The 12717-nt window shown below is 52.3% G+C and overlaps 1 protein-coding gene across 1 annotated transcript in view; it reads right to left on the minus strand.

Annotated features, from left to right (window-relative positions):
• LOC142259064 (uncharacterized) overlaps positions 1–12717 on the minus strand; it is a 143710-nt gene that overhangs the window by 94048 nt on the left and 36945 nt on the right. The window lies entirely within an intron of this gene.

Raw genomic sequence — 12717 nt, forward strand, 5'->3', positions numbered from 1 at the left:
TGCTGGGGACAGTACAACACAGGTAATCCAGAAGGCTGACTGGGGTGTGGTACACAGGCGCATAGTGATCAGGTCTCACACATGTACCTTTGAGAGGACCCCTGGGGATCCCAGGAGGGGGAAAAGCCTTCGCCTCCACTGGAATAGTGGAGGGGGCCAAAAGCCTCCATCTCCTCTCAAGGGGTGTGGTAAGAGAGTCTGGTTGCTAGGTGGCGTAGGCAAGAACAGGAGAGGAGGAGCAGTGAGCCAGTTCAGTGCAGAGTCCAGGGAGCTCGAGTGAGGAGCAGATCCCGTGGGCTGCTGTAGTCTGACAGCGTCCGCGCAGTGGCTACCGACGGGGGAGAACGGTCAACTAGGAGTGCTACCCGAAATCCATCTTCAGCTAGAGAGAGAGCAACGGAGTGGGAAGTAAGGAGACTGCTAGAGAGTACCAGGCCCAAACGGGCGGCAGATCCCGAAGCGGAGATAGATCCAGCTTTCTTTTGCTAAACCTGCCGGTGTGGGGCTCTCAAAGCCCACGCCACAACACCACAAAAGCCGCAGCCACGTAGCCACAGTTAGGGCCCATAGGTCACAGGAGGCAAGCAGCTGGAGTGGCCTGGTCCAGGCGACAAGCAAACGGCAAACGAAGGGGAGAGAGGCTGCAGCATCTTCCCTGGGTGACCCCCATAGGGACTCAAAGTCGGGGTTACCCCAAACCACCAAGGGCTAAGGAAGGCGAGTTAGTAGTCACCCTCACAAGTCAGCCTGAAGGACACCTGGTTCTCACTTGGTTCATCCCAGCTACGCCCGGGTCACTCACCCTGCCATCAACTGTGAGTAAAAACCCTGAAAGACATCCTGCCTGTGTTGAGTCATTCTGCGCCTTGTAGTTCTACACATCTACACAGGGCCCTGGGGCTTGCCTCACTCTCAGGAGGCTACTACAACTGGCTGCACCAACCATCAGCCCCAGGCATCCCTTAACCTGCAGTGGCGGTCCCCACTGACCGCAAATCTGAGAGTGGCGTCACGACAAACTACAAAGAAGGTTTCCTACCTGTGACCAGACAGATCCATCTACGTGGAGTCCCTGAAGGTAATGCACCGACACAGCGTTTGTGGGGCTCCACATCTGGCGTCACGAACAGGATAAGGACTAGACCTGTTCAGACAGGTGACCATGTGCCTGGGCGGTCCGCTTGGAAAATTGGAAGCGCCGCCATATTGCCACCATGAAAAGCGCGCTGAAAAACAACAGCAGCCCGCGCTGGGAGAAGTTACCGCCCACGAAGAGGTGTGGCTACCCAGAGATCCCCTGCAGAGTTCTGACCTCGCTTGTGAAGAGAGCGGAAGCGTCCAGAGACGGCGGGAAGGAAAGGGAGCCACAAGCCTGCTGCTGCAGAGAGAAGAAATGGAGTCCAGACGTGGATACCCAGAACCAGGCTCTGCTGCCTGGTGGTGCCATGAGCTTGCTATCTTCTGCGATCAGCTGGAGGCCAGGATTATGCGACAGCTCAGTGAGGGACGCACGGAGCTTCTGGAGATGGCTGCGGCGGTTCGGACCTACGAGGAGGGAGCCGCGCGACGCATGCCAGATCGAGCGGCGACGACTCAGATCCCGATGGTGCCACCGATGGGTGAGTCCAGAGTTGCCCCGGCCAGCGCAAGTGCTCCGACCCCTGCTGCTACGACCGCGGTCCCAGAAGAGGCGCCTGGCGCGGCGACGCTGAGCGAGGCCGCAGCCACGCTAGGTGCGGCCCGCCAAATCCAGGCCGCCGCAGCGACACCCCGCCTGGCCCGCAAAGGTTCGACTGCCACGGCGATACTCATCCGTGCCGCAGGTGTGACGCTGACCCAGGCTGCCACCCTGCTGAGCCCAGTCCGCCAAGACCCCACCGCAGCAGCGACGCTCGTCCGAGCCGCAAGTGAGATGCTGAACCAGGCCGCAGCCCCGCCAGGTGCGGCCCGTCAAGCCCCGATCACTGCAGCGACGCCCAGCTCCACCTGCACGGACCCCATTGAGGATGCAACGCCAATTCAGACCGCGGCTGCAATGCCCAGTCCGGCCCGCCAAGAACTGGCCGCAACAGCGACGCAGATCCAGGCCGCCGCCACGCCAGGCTCGGCCCGCACAGACCAGGCCGCCGCCACGCCAGGCTCGGCCCGCACAGACCAGGCCGCCGCCATGCCAGGCGCGGCCCGCCAAGACCAGGCCGCCGCAGCGATGCCCTGCGCGGCCCGCCAAGAAAAGACTACATCACCATTTATCCCGGCCTGCAGGGCCAGAGCAGACACCGCTCCCCAGTCTAAGGAAGTCCCTACTAGGAAATCCCTGGTAGGTGAGGACCCCGCATACTGGCAGCTGAAGGCTGACCTGGAGGCCAAGTTCCCACAGGAGATGGTGGACCAGTACATGCTCCCTCCGCACACCCCTAAGGCAACCCCTGCGGCAACCACGCCGAAGAGTCCACCGCCTGGGCCAGCTGAGGAACACTCATCCCCAGCACTGCCACGACCAGAGTGCAGCGAAGAACTAAGGGGGAGAGGAGGGCAAGAAGCTGAGCAGTTGCCCCCGGAGCCAGCAGCAGTGCTAGTCCCAGAGCCGGAGATGCTGCCATATTCCCGCTGGGACGAGGAAGACCTGACACCTCCTGCTGAAGAAGACCTGCCCAACCGCCCCACCTGGGAGCTTGTAAGCTGTACTTCGCAGAATCCAGCCCGCAAGACACGGCGCCGAGGCGGTAGTACAAAGTATCCTCCAACATCACAATCTCCTGAGCAGAAAGACGAAGTCACCGCCAGAGACCTAGAGGAGAAACGGTTCCTGAGAAGGTTCAAACCCCAGATCAGAGGACCCCTGCGTCGAGGAATTGTCGAAGATTTCAGCCTCAAATCAGGATACGGCTTTATAGTATCACCTGGTGTGAAGGAAGGGATTTTCGTCAATCGAAGGGATGTGAGAGCCCATTTGCCCAGAGGACACCCTGGAAGAAATTTGAAGACAGGAGACTCAGTGGAGTTCACTATGCATCAGGGAGAAAGAGGCTGGTATGCCCTAGATGTTGCACCATGTCCTAGAAGTCCTTGCAGAAGCCCTGCAGTCACAACAGAAGATGAAGACAGAGACACTGAAGAAGAAAGAAAATACAACGAACCCACAGACGAAGAAAGAGATCAAGAAACCAACAGGTGCCGCAGCCCTACAGGCCCAAGCCCTGGTATGGAAGAGTAGAGGAATCTGCATAAAGTAAAGCATACAGCAAGTTAAAGTTTTGAAAAGTTTGAAGTTTTGCAACGTTTACGTTTAAGTATGTGCCCACATAAACTTGTGTGAGAAAAACCATAAACCTTAAGGCTATGAACTGGCTATAGCCACAAACTCTCGCAGTGTAAATAGTTACACCAGAGGCACCACTACCAGAGTCAGCCTGTTTAGGGGCTTGGCTCGTCTGCAACCAGGAGGAGCCCGTCCGTATATAGGGCCTTGGCTCACCTGCGACCAGAGAGCATGCCTGTTTATGGGGCCTGGCTCTCCACCACAAAGAGGGTACCTGGTCAGCACCAACTGTGGAGGCCGCCTCTACATCCTGCCAGAAGTGGCTGAAGGCGCGGATCCACCAGGCCAGGTATACCCTGAAAACCACCAGCCCATGAAAGCCGCCTCTACATCCTGCCAGAAGTGGCTGAAGGCGCGGCCAACGGGAGAGGCAGATTGGAGGAAAGGTCTGGGGAAGTAGATGGCCCAGATCTGGTTACCAAAAGGACCGGTGACCTGCCTCCTGAAAGGGTTTGGGTGGGTTAACGGACTTGTGGGTGGAGGGTGGTGATGTATGATATCTGGTGCTTTTAAATGTTTTACATGTTTTAATGTTTTATGCATTTTAAAATGTTGTCCTGCAGCCCGAGGACGTGCTGGTGATAACTAAGGGGGAATGTGGCGCCCCTGACCTGGTCAGGCACCACTGAGTACTGCACCCATGCTGGGGACAGTACAACACAGGTAATCCAGAAGGCTGACTGGGGTGTGGTACACAGGCGCATAGTGATCAGGTCTCACACATGTACCTTTGAGAGGACCCCTGGGGATCCCAGGAGGGGGAAAAGCCTTCGCCTCCACTGGAATAGTGGAGGGGGCCAAAAGCCTCCATCTCCTCTCAAGGGGTGTGGTAAGAGAGTCTGGTTGCTAGGTGGCGTAGGCAAGAACAGGAGAGGAGGAGCAGTGAGCCAGTTCAGTGCAGAGTCCAGGGAGCTCGAGTGAGGAGCAGATCCCGTGGGCTGCTGTAGTCTGACAGCGTCCGCGCAGTGGCTACCGACGGGGGAGAACGGTCAACTAGGAGTTATACCCGAAATCCATCTTCAGCTAGAGAGAGAGCAACGGAGTGGGAAGTAAGGAGACTGCTAGAGAGTACCAGGCCCAAACGGGCGGCAGATCCCGAAGCGGAGATAGATCCAGCTTTCTTTTGCTAAACCTGCCGGTGTGGGGCTCTCAAAGCCCACGCCACAACACCACAAAAGCCGCAGCCACGTAGCCACAGTTAGGGCCCATAGGTCACAGGAGGCAAGCAGCTGGAGTGGCCTGGTCCAGGCGACAAGCAAACGGCAAACGAAGGGGAGAGAGGCTGCAGCATCTTCCCTGGGTGACCCCCATAGGGACTCAAAGTCGGGGTTACCCCAAACCACCAAGGGCTAAGGAAGGCGAGTTAGTAGTCACCCTCACAAGTCAGCCTGAAGGACACCTGGTTCTCACTTGGTTCATCCCAGCTACGCCCGGGTCACTCACCCTGCCATCAACTGTGAGTAAAAACCCTGAAAGACATCCTGCCTGTGTTGAGTCATTCTGCGCCTTGTAGTTCTACACATCTACACAGGGCCCTGGGGCTTGCCTCACTCTCAGGAGGCTACTACAACTGGCTGCACCCACCATCAGCCCCAGGCATCCCTTAACCTGCAGTGGCGGTCCCCACTGACCGCAAATCTGAGAGTGGCGTCACGACAAACTACAAAGAAGGTTTCCTACCTGTGACCAGACAGATCCATCTACGTGGAGTCCCTGAAGGTAATGCACCGACACAGCGTTTGTGGGGCTCCACATATTATGTATAACTGGATCAGTCTATTATTGACTGCAGGAGAGACTAGCGTGTGGGATTCGACAATGTCATCCCACACTACATCATCAATTTCAGGGATCCTGACACTCCACCTCTCCCGGACAGAAAGAGGACTGTTCATGGCCTTGGCCCGGATAAGGGAGGAATACAGTTTGGAAATGAGGCCTCCAGGGCCCTGTGATCTGATAATTCCAATGACTGGAAAGGAAGAGAATCTAATCCCACGACCAGAGAACTGAGCCCGAAAGGCGTGCCTAATCTGGAGATACTGAAACCCATGAGATTCCGGCAAATCAAATTCTGCACGCAGCTGCGCAAAGGGGCGGAGATCACCATCCCGGACCAGTGATCCCAAGGAGACTATTCCTCGATTCCTCCATTCGCCAAACCCCGGCAGCCCACAAAAGTGTGGAAGGTCCAGGTTATCCCATATTGGTATCTCAGTTGGCATATCATGGAAACCAAAAATGGTTTTAGCCTCCCTCCAGACCCTGGCCCCCAGTTTGTGTATTGGGAGGACACGACCCTCAGGAGCCCTCTTGTGGTCCGTCAACAATGGCCATAGGAGATCCATACCTGTGAACTCTGCCAGAAGACCCTCCGGAGAACCCCTCACCCCAGGAAGTGTCCAATGTCCCAAATATTTCAATTGTCCGGCCAAATAGTATAAGTACAGATCAGGAAGGGCCATACCCCCCATGTCCTTGGGTCTCTGCAATTTGGCCAACTGGACCCTTGATCTGGAAGGACCCCAGACAAAGGTGATCATCAAAGATTCCAGGGACCGAAAGAAAGAGCGGGGAATCTGTACGAATACATGTTGGGTTATGTAAAGACACTTTGGTTGCACTATCATTTTAAGGAGATTAATCCTTCCCGCCACTGAGAGCGGGAGTTGGCTCCATCTATTAAATTTCTCCCCGAGGTGTGATAATAAGGGAGCAATGTTTCTTGCTATCATCTCCGAAGGGTTTCCCGTCAATATAATCCCCAGGTATTTAAAATGATCCACCACTGGAACTCTACATATGTGGGTATTCATCATTTCCTCCCTGTCCCGGGATAGGAAGAGAAGGTACGATTTTGACCAATTTATTGACAGGCCCGAGAACTCCCCGAATCGGTCGATTAACTCTACGGCTCTAGGAATGGAGGAATCCGGATCAGAAGCAAACAATAACAGGTCGTCTGCATACAGAGACAAACGTTCATCTCCCTTACGATGTCTCACTCCCCGGTAGATTGGGTCCGTCCGAATGCGCACTGCCAACGGTTCCATGGCGAGGGCGAACAGAAGAGGGGATAGAGGACATCCCTGCCTAGTTCCCCTCCCCAAATGGAAGGTTTCCGATACTCCGCCTCCCACCTGAATGTTAGCCGTTGGGGCTTTATAAATAATCTCAATCCATCTAATAAAATCGTTGCCGAAACCAAATGCCCGCAGTACCTCCAGCAGGTATGGCCATTCTATAGAGTCAAAGGCCTTGGCCGCATCCAAGGAGACCAAAGCCCAATCCTCCTCTAACTTGGTGCCCATCTGTAGAATCACCTGTGCCCTCCTCAGATTATCCGAGGTACTTCTACCCGGAATGAATCCAGACTGATCCTCATGTATTATGGAGGAGATCACTTTATTGAGTCTAGTTGCTAGAATTTTGGTAAGAATTTTGTAATCAGAGTTCAACAGAGAGATCGGTCTGTATGAGCCACAATCCAGTGGATCCTTATCTGGTTTCAATAGTAGCACGATGGTTGCCTCATAGAAGGAATCAGGCAACCGTCCCCTGCGGAACAAAGCCTCAGCCGTCTCCAGGAGAGCTGGAACCAGCTCCCCCCTATACTTGTCGAATATCTCAATCGGGAGTCCGTCTGGGCCAGACGCCTTACCCCTATTGAGGGCTCCCATCGCCTCCACCATTTCTTCCATGCTAATGGGCTCATCCAAGGCCGACCTCTGGGCCAAAGTCAATCTGGGAAGCTCCAGATCCCGCAAGTATTCAGTGATCTCCTCCCTTGACACAGCCAGCCTGGACTCATATAGGTTCCTATAGAAGTCCAGAAACACCTTCAGGATGCCAGTGACGGAGGTGATTGATTCGCCACCGGAGTCTCTGATCTTAAGGACCGCAGGTGAGCTAGTGGATTGGCGCACCAGGAACGCTAGTAAACTACTAGATTGGTTCCCTTGCTCAAAATATCTCTGGTTCATGAAGAAGACATGCCTCTTAGCCTTATCCTGCAGGAACAAAAGATATTTCCTCCCAGCCTGTAGCAACTGGAATCTGTTTCCTTCAGAAGGGTCTGAGGTAAATCTATGTTCAAGCATTCTATTTTGAGTGGCCAATTCCTCCTCCTCTCTGGCCGCCTGTTTCTTGACATAAGAGATAGAAGAGTGACAGCATCCCCTCAAATACGCCTTAAGCGCGTCCCAGTAGGCCGAGTGATTCTCTTCCACGGAGTTCGTCTCGGTATATGCCCTGAGCTGATCAGGAATCCTATCATTGGTACCAAAGAGTGACAGCCACCAAGGGTTAATCTTCCGTGACACTTTACGAGACTTACAACCCTCCCACTTAATGCTGACAAATACCGGAGAGTGGTCTGATACTGATCTGGGTAGATGACACACCGATTGTATATGGGCACAGACTCTTTCATTTCCACAGATGTAATCAATTCTAGACAATGAGTTTTTCCCTGGGGTATAACATGTGTATTCTCTCAGTACTGGGTTAAAAAACCGCCACATGTCACACCACCCCACCTCCTGTAGGAATGCACTCAGTCTAGTTTGCATCGTGGGGGAGATCGGGACCTGTCGGGTGTTGAATCTATCCAGCCCTGTGTTACTAATCAAATTGAAGTCCCCCATGCAGAGCACCAAGGCTTGTGGGAATTGTGAGGCAAACTTAGCCGCTTCATACAAAATTGAGATTCCCATCGCAGGGGGGATGTATATGGCCAAGATCACTATCATGATCCCATCGATGTGAGCCTGGATAAACACATACCTCCCATCATTATCCTTTATAATCTTGCCCGGGTCCCACCGCAATGCTTTATGGACTAGTACCGATACTCCCCTCGAATATGAGGAATGAACAGAGTGAGCTGACCATTGAACCCAAGGCTTCTGGAGCACTCTCGTGGTTTCCAACAACAAATGGGTCTCTTGTAAACATACAATCTGAGCTTTGGATTTTTTGATATGTGCAAATACTGCCGCCCGTTTCCTGGATGTGCCCAGCCCCCTAACATTCCATGTCATCAAGCTTAAAGCCATTGAAATGTATCTCGTACTGAATTAATAGGGAAATGTCAAAAACTTAACCCACAGTAGAACTTGGGCAAACGTACCCTTAAATACAAACTATCGGTTGCAAACACACAGCCGAAAGAACTGATCCAGTAGTGTGACCAGGAGAGGGTGTCCCTAGTAACGACCAGGGTGAACCAACGTGGCAAGATGGTGTACTTGGTACGGGGGTGTCCTCAAACAAGGACTTAAGCTTCTCCTGCAGTCCAACGTATTGAGTTATCCTGCAACATAACCTTTAATCGTACGTAGGTAAGAGAACCCAGAGTGAGTAGGCATAGAAATATGGGAAGAGAGAAAGAGAAGAGAAAAGAGAAGGAGAGTAGTAAAGAGAGAGAAAAAAAAAAAAAAAAAGGGGGGGGGGTAAGGAAGAGAGAAAGGGGTAAGGGAAGAGAAGAAAGAGGAAAGAAATTAAGATGGGCGGAAGAAGAGAGAGTGTGAGGAGGAGGGAATATAGAAATATAAGAAGAAGAGAGGTAACGGAGGGCATACTGGGTGGAAACTGAAGAAGAGAGAGGGAGGTTGAGGAGGGAAATTGGAGAAAATAGCAAAGAAGACTTAGAGGTAGATAGGAATAGAATAGCAAAGATGGGTATGAGGATGAGATAAAGGGGCTGAGGGATTAAACAAGTAAGTGAGACTGAGAGGGGGGAAGAAGAGAGAGGAATGTAAAGGAAATGGAAGGAGAATTTGCAGGCAATCTCAAATTATATGACTATCATGTATGGTGACCCCAAAAAACCTTAGTATAGCTCTAAAGACAGAATTCAGCATCCTGAACTTAAGTGCGTTGCCAAATACTGCAAACCCGGAGTAAAGTCCCCTTTTGGATCGCAAGATGCAGGATAATTCAAGATCGCATGACCGTGGTCACGGCGCCGCAGCAGCGTTCTGGCACATGTCCCGCCTGAAGACAGTTCAATCCGGTCCCACCAGCAACGAGTATTCCAGAACTCAAACAGGGCTTAGTAATAATCGCAGTGAGCTCAGGTCCCGACCCACTCAGAGGCACCACCTCCAGCTGCCCAGCCCTGAGGGGGGGGCCAACCTGGAAACCGGCACAATGGAAGGCCAATAATAAACACATCCAGTAACTCACATGCTTCCGGGGGTCGCAAGCGCACCAGCGCATCCTGATGGAATCGTCAATTTCTCCACAAACTGGAACCAAAGGAGCAGGACGCAGACGCAACTGCGATCCCGAACATCGCTCCACTCGCATGGTAGGAGGGATGGAGGAACAAAAATATATCGCGCCTTCAATATCGAGGGACGCCGAATATCTGCATAGGATGATCCTAAAACTATCGCAACAGCGATTTCAGGCGTCCCAGAAAAAGGAATCGTATCACCGACCTCAATCCAAAGGAGATGAAATAAACAATCAGAACCGCGATGCCATCACAACAGCGATCCTCTCGGCGTCGCTCATGGCTTTAACGCATCAGCGCTTCCTCTTCAGTGTATTGATCCAGTCATCCGCCTCCACAGGAGATGTAAAGAACAAGGATCGCTCTTGATGAACCACTCTGAGACGAGCCGGGAAGATCATGGAATAAGCAATATGGTAATCTCTAAGGCGTTTTTTCACCTGAATGAAGGATGCTCTCGTTTTCTGGAGAGACGCAGAGAAGTCAGGAAAAATCAGTATGGGAGCATTATTATGTAGGATCGGGCCTTTGCGTCGCGCCGCACCAAGGATCGCATCTCTATCCCTGCTGCTCAACAGTCGGGCCAGGAGAGGTCTAGGCTGCGCTCCCGGGGGAGGAGGTCTGGCCGGTACCCGGTGGGCTCTTTCTATAGCGAATGCCGCTGACAGCGTCGCATCAGGGAAAGTTTCAGAGAGCCATGTTTCCATGAACTTACATGGGTCGCTCCCTTCTGCCCTCTCCGGCATCCCCAGAATTCTTAAATTATTGCGACGCAGGCGGTTTTCCAGATCGTCAGCCCTTTGTGCCCAGTTATTTGCCGCGCTCTCCAAAGAGGACAATCTGCCCGGCATCGCTCTTGCGTCGTCTTCCAGCGTGGAGATCCGCTGCTCCGTCTCCTTTACCCGCTCTCTCAGATTTTGCAGGTCCAGCCGGAGGAGTCCCACATCAATCTTAACCTCCTCGATTTTGCCCATCAGCGACACTTTTGAATCCTGGATCGCCGCAAGTAACTGCGAAGTAACTTGCTGCAAGGTTAGCTCCTGCGGTTCCTTGGATCCGTCCTCCATGCTCTCCTCCTCCTCCGCCTCACTGGATTCCCGCTCTGCCTGCTTGCCGGCGCCATCTTGCTGGGAGTCGCGAGCAAACTTCTTCAGCTTTTCAGCCACCGCTGCGCTGCGACCTCTGCTCATGGTACCGATCAAAATGCTCACCGCACCACAGGTAATCCGGAGGTGTATTTAGGCACCAATTTCGGCAGGATTAATAGTATTTATCAGCGTTGGACTGCGGAGCTGCTCTCAGATGCGACCGCTCATGCTGCCTGCTGGCCACGCCCCCCGATGAACTGCAGCTTACCTGTGTCCCGCTGGCAATGAGGAAGGAAGCAGGTGGGCAGAATGTTATGTCCCGCTCATCTCCGCCCATCCGCTTCTATTGGGCGGCCGCTGTGTGACGTCGCTGTGACGCCGAACGCCCCTCACCCTTCAGGAAAAGGATGTTTGCCGCCCACAGCGAGGTCGTGCGGGAGGTAAGTACATGTGACGGGAGTTAACGACTTTGTGCGCCACGGGCAACAAATTGCCTGTGACGCACAAACGACGGGGGCGGGTGCGATCGCATGATATATCGTCCCGTGTAAAGCAACCTTTACAGATGGACAGAACTGGAGAGGTGAGGACTCTGGAAATGTCTATAGTGAGATTTATTACTGTGTCTCTCCATAACCAGGATTACACAGTAGTGAAGAAGACCTCTAGTGAGCGCTGTCAGGCCCCTGTGTCTGAGGGATGGGGAAGACCCCTGAGCCCAATCACGGGGCCTCCACCTCACCCCCCGATACATGAGGACATCAATGACCAGAAGATCCTAGAACTCACCTACAAGATGATTGAGCTGCTGACTGGAGAGGTGACACTGCTGGGAATGCTGGGACATTATACAGTAACGCTATGAAGGGATCGGGGGTGACGGTATCATTGTATGTGTCAGGTTCCTACAAGGTGTCAAGACGTCACCGTCTATTTCTCCATGGAGGAGTTGGAGTATTTAGAAGGACACAAAGATCTGTACAAGGACGTCATGATGGAGGTTTCCCAGCCCCTCACATCACCAGGTAATAGACAGGACTAAATACGCACGGCCTATAATTATCTGTATGTAAGGAATTAATTCAGTCCCTGTATGTGTCTCCTCCAGGTCTATCCAGTAAGAGGACAACACCAGAGAGATGTCCCCGTCCTCTTCTCCCACAGGACTGTAAACAAGAAGATCCCGATGTTCCTCAGGATGTGTTTCCTCCAGCTCTATCCAGTAAGAGATATCTACTCATGTACTTTCTGCACTAATTTTGTGTTTACATTTTTAGACTTTCTACTCTGGGTTTTTTTCAGCTGTATTTTCTTTGCTTCTGCTTCTTCTGCTGTTTGTTTCTAGTCCCTTCTCTATGTCGTTATGAAGGCAACTCAAAGACCTGCAGAGGGTTCATAAATACCCTGTTTCCCTTAAAATAAGCCCTAGTTGCAGGCAGGTCCAGCGTTCGGAGGAGTCAAACTGTGCAATTTCTCAGGAACCCCACTTTCTTAAGGACCTAAATCAGTTGCATTCGGAAGTTGATTGTTTAAGGACCTTTGATGAAGTCCTATGACATGATGTAACCAAAGGTCTCTTAATTGCAGGAATCTAAAAGAACTGAACAGGACACAGGCTGGCATACAGGATTGGTGTTAGGGGAAAGAGAGAGCAAACTGGGCAATTTAACAGGGCCCCCATTCTCCTAGTGGCCCCAGTGTTTATATATCGATTATAGGACTGCTTAAGAACCTTTTTGACATCAAAAAAGTTACAGCCGCACACTGAAATACCAAATTTTTAAAACTACCAAAAAATATCTAATAAAATTATTGTTGTAGAGAATGTGAGCTACTGGCAAACTACCCTGGAAGGATTGGAGACACCTATAGAAGGACATTTGACGCCTAGACCTTGATTCTTCAAAGCAATTATGCCAGAATTCTGTCAGAAATCACTTTTCAATCAATTATTTTGTGCAACAGAGTTGTGAAAATAGATTGTACGACTAAATCCTCATGGCGCGCTGTGCTGACATCACTCGCATGTCCTTCAGCTCCCAGCAGTACAAGCAGACATGGCCTCGCCA

This window comes from Anomaloglossus baeobatrachus (genome assembly GCF_048569485.1).
Source record: "Anomaloglossus baeobatrachus isolate aAnoBae1 chromosome 5 unlocalized genomic scaffold, aAnoBae1.hap1 SUPER_5_unloc_24, whole genome shotgun sequence".
In the NCBI taxonomy this organism is placed as follows: Eukaryota; Metazoa; Chordata; class Amphibia; order Anura; family Aromobatidae; genus Anomaloglossus; species Anomaloglossus baeobatrachus.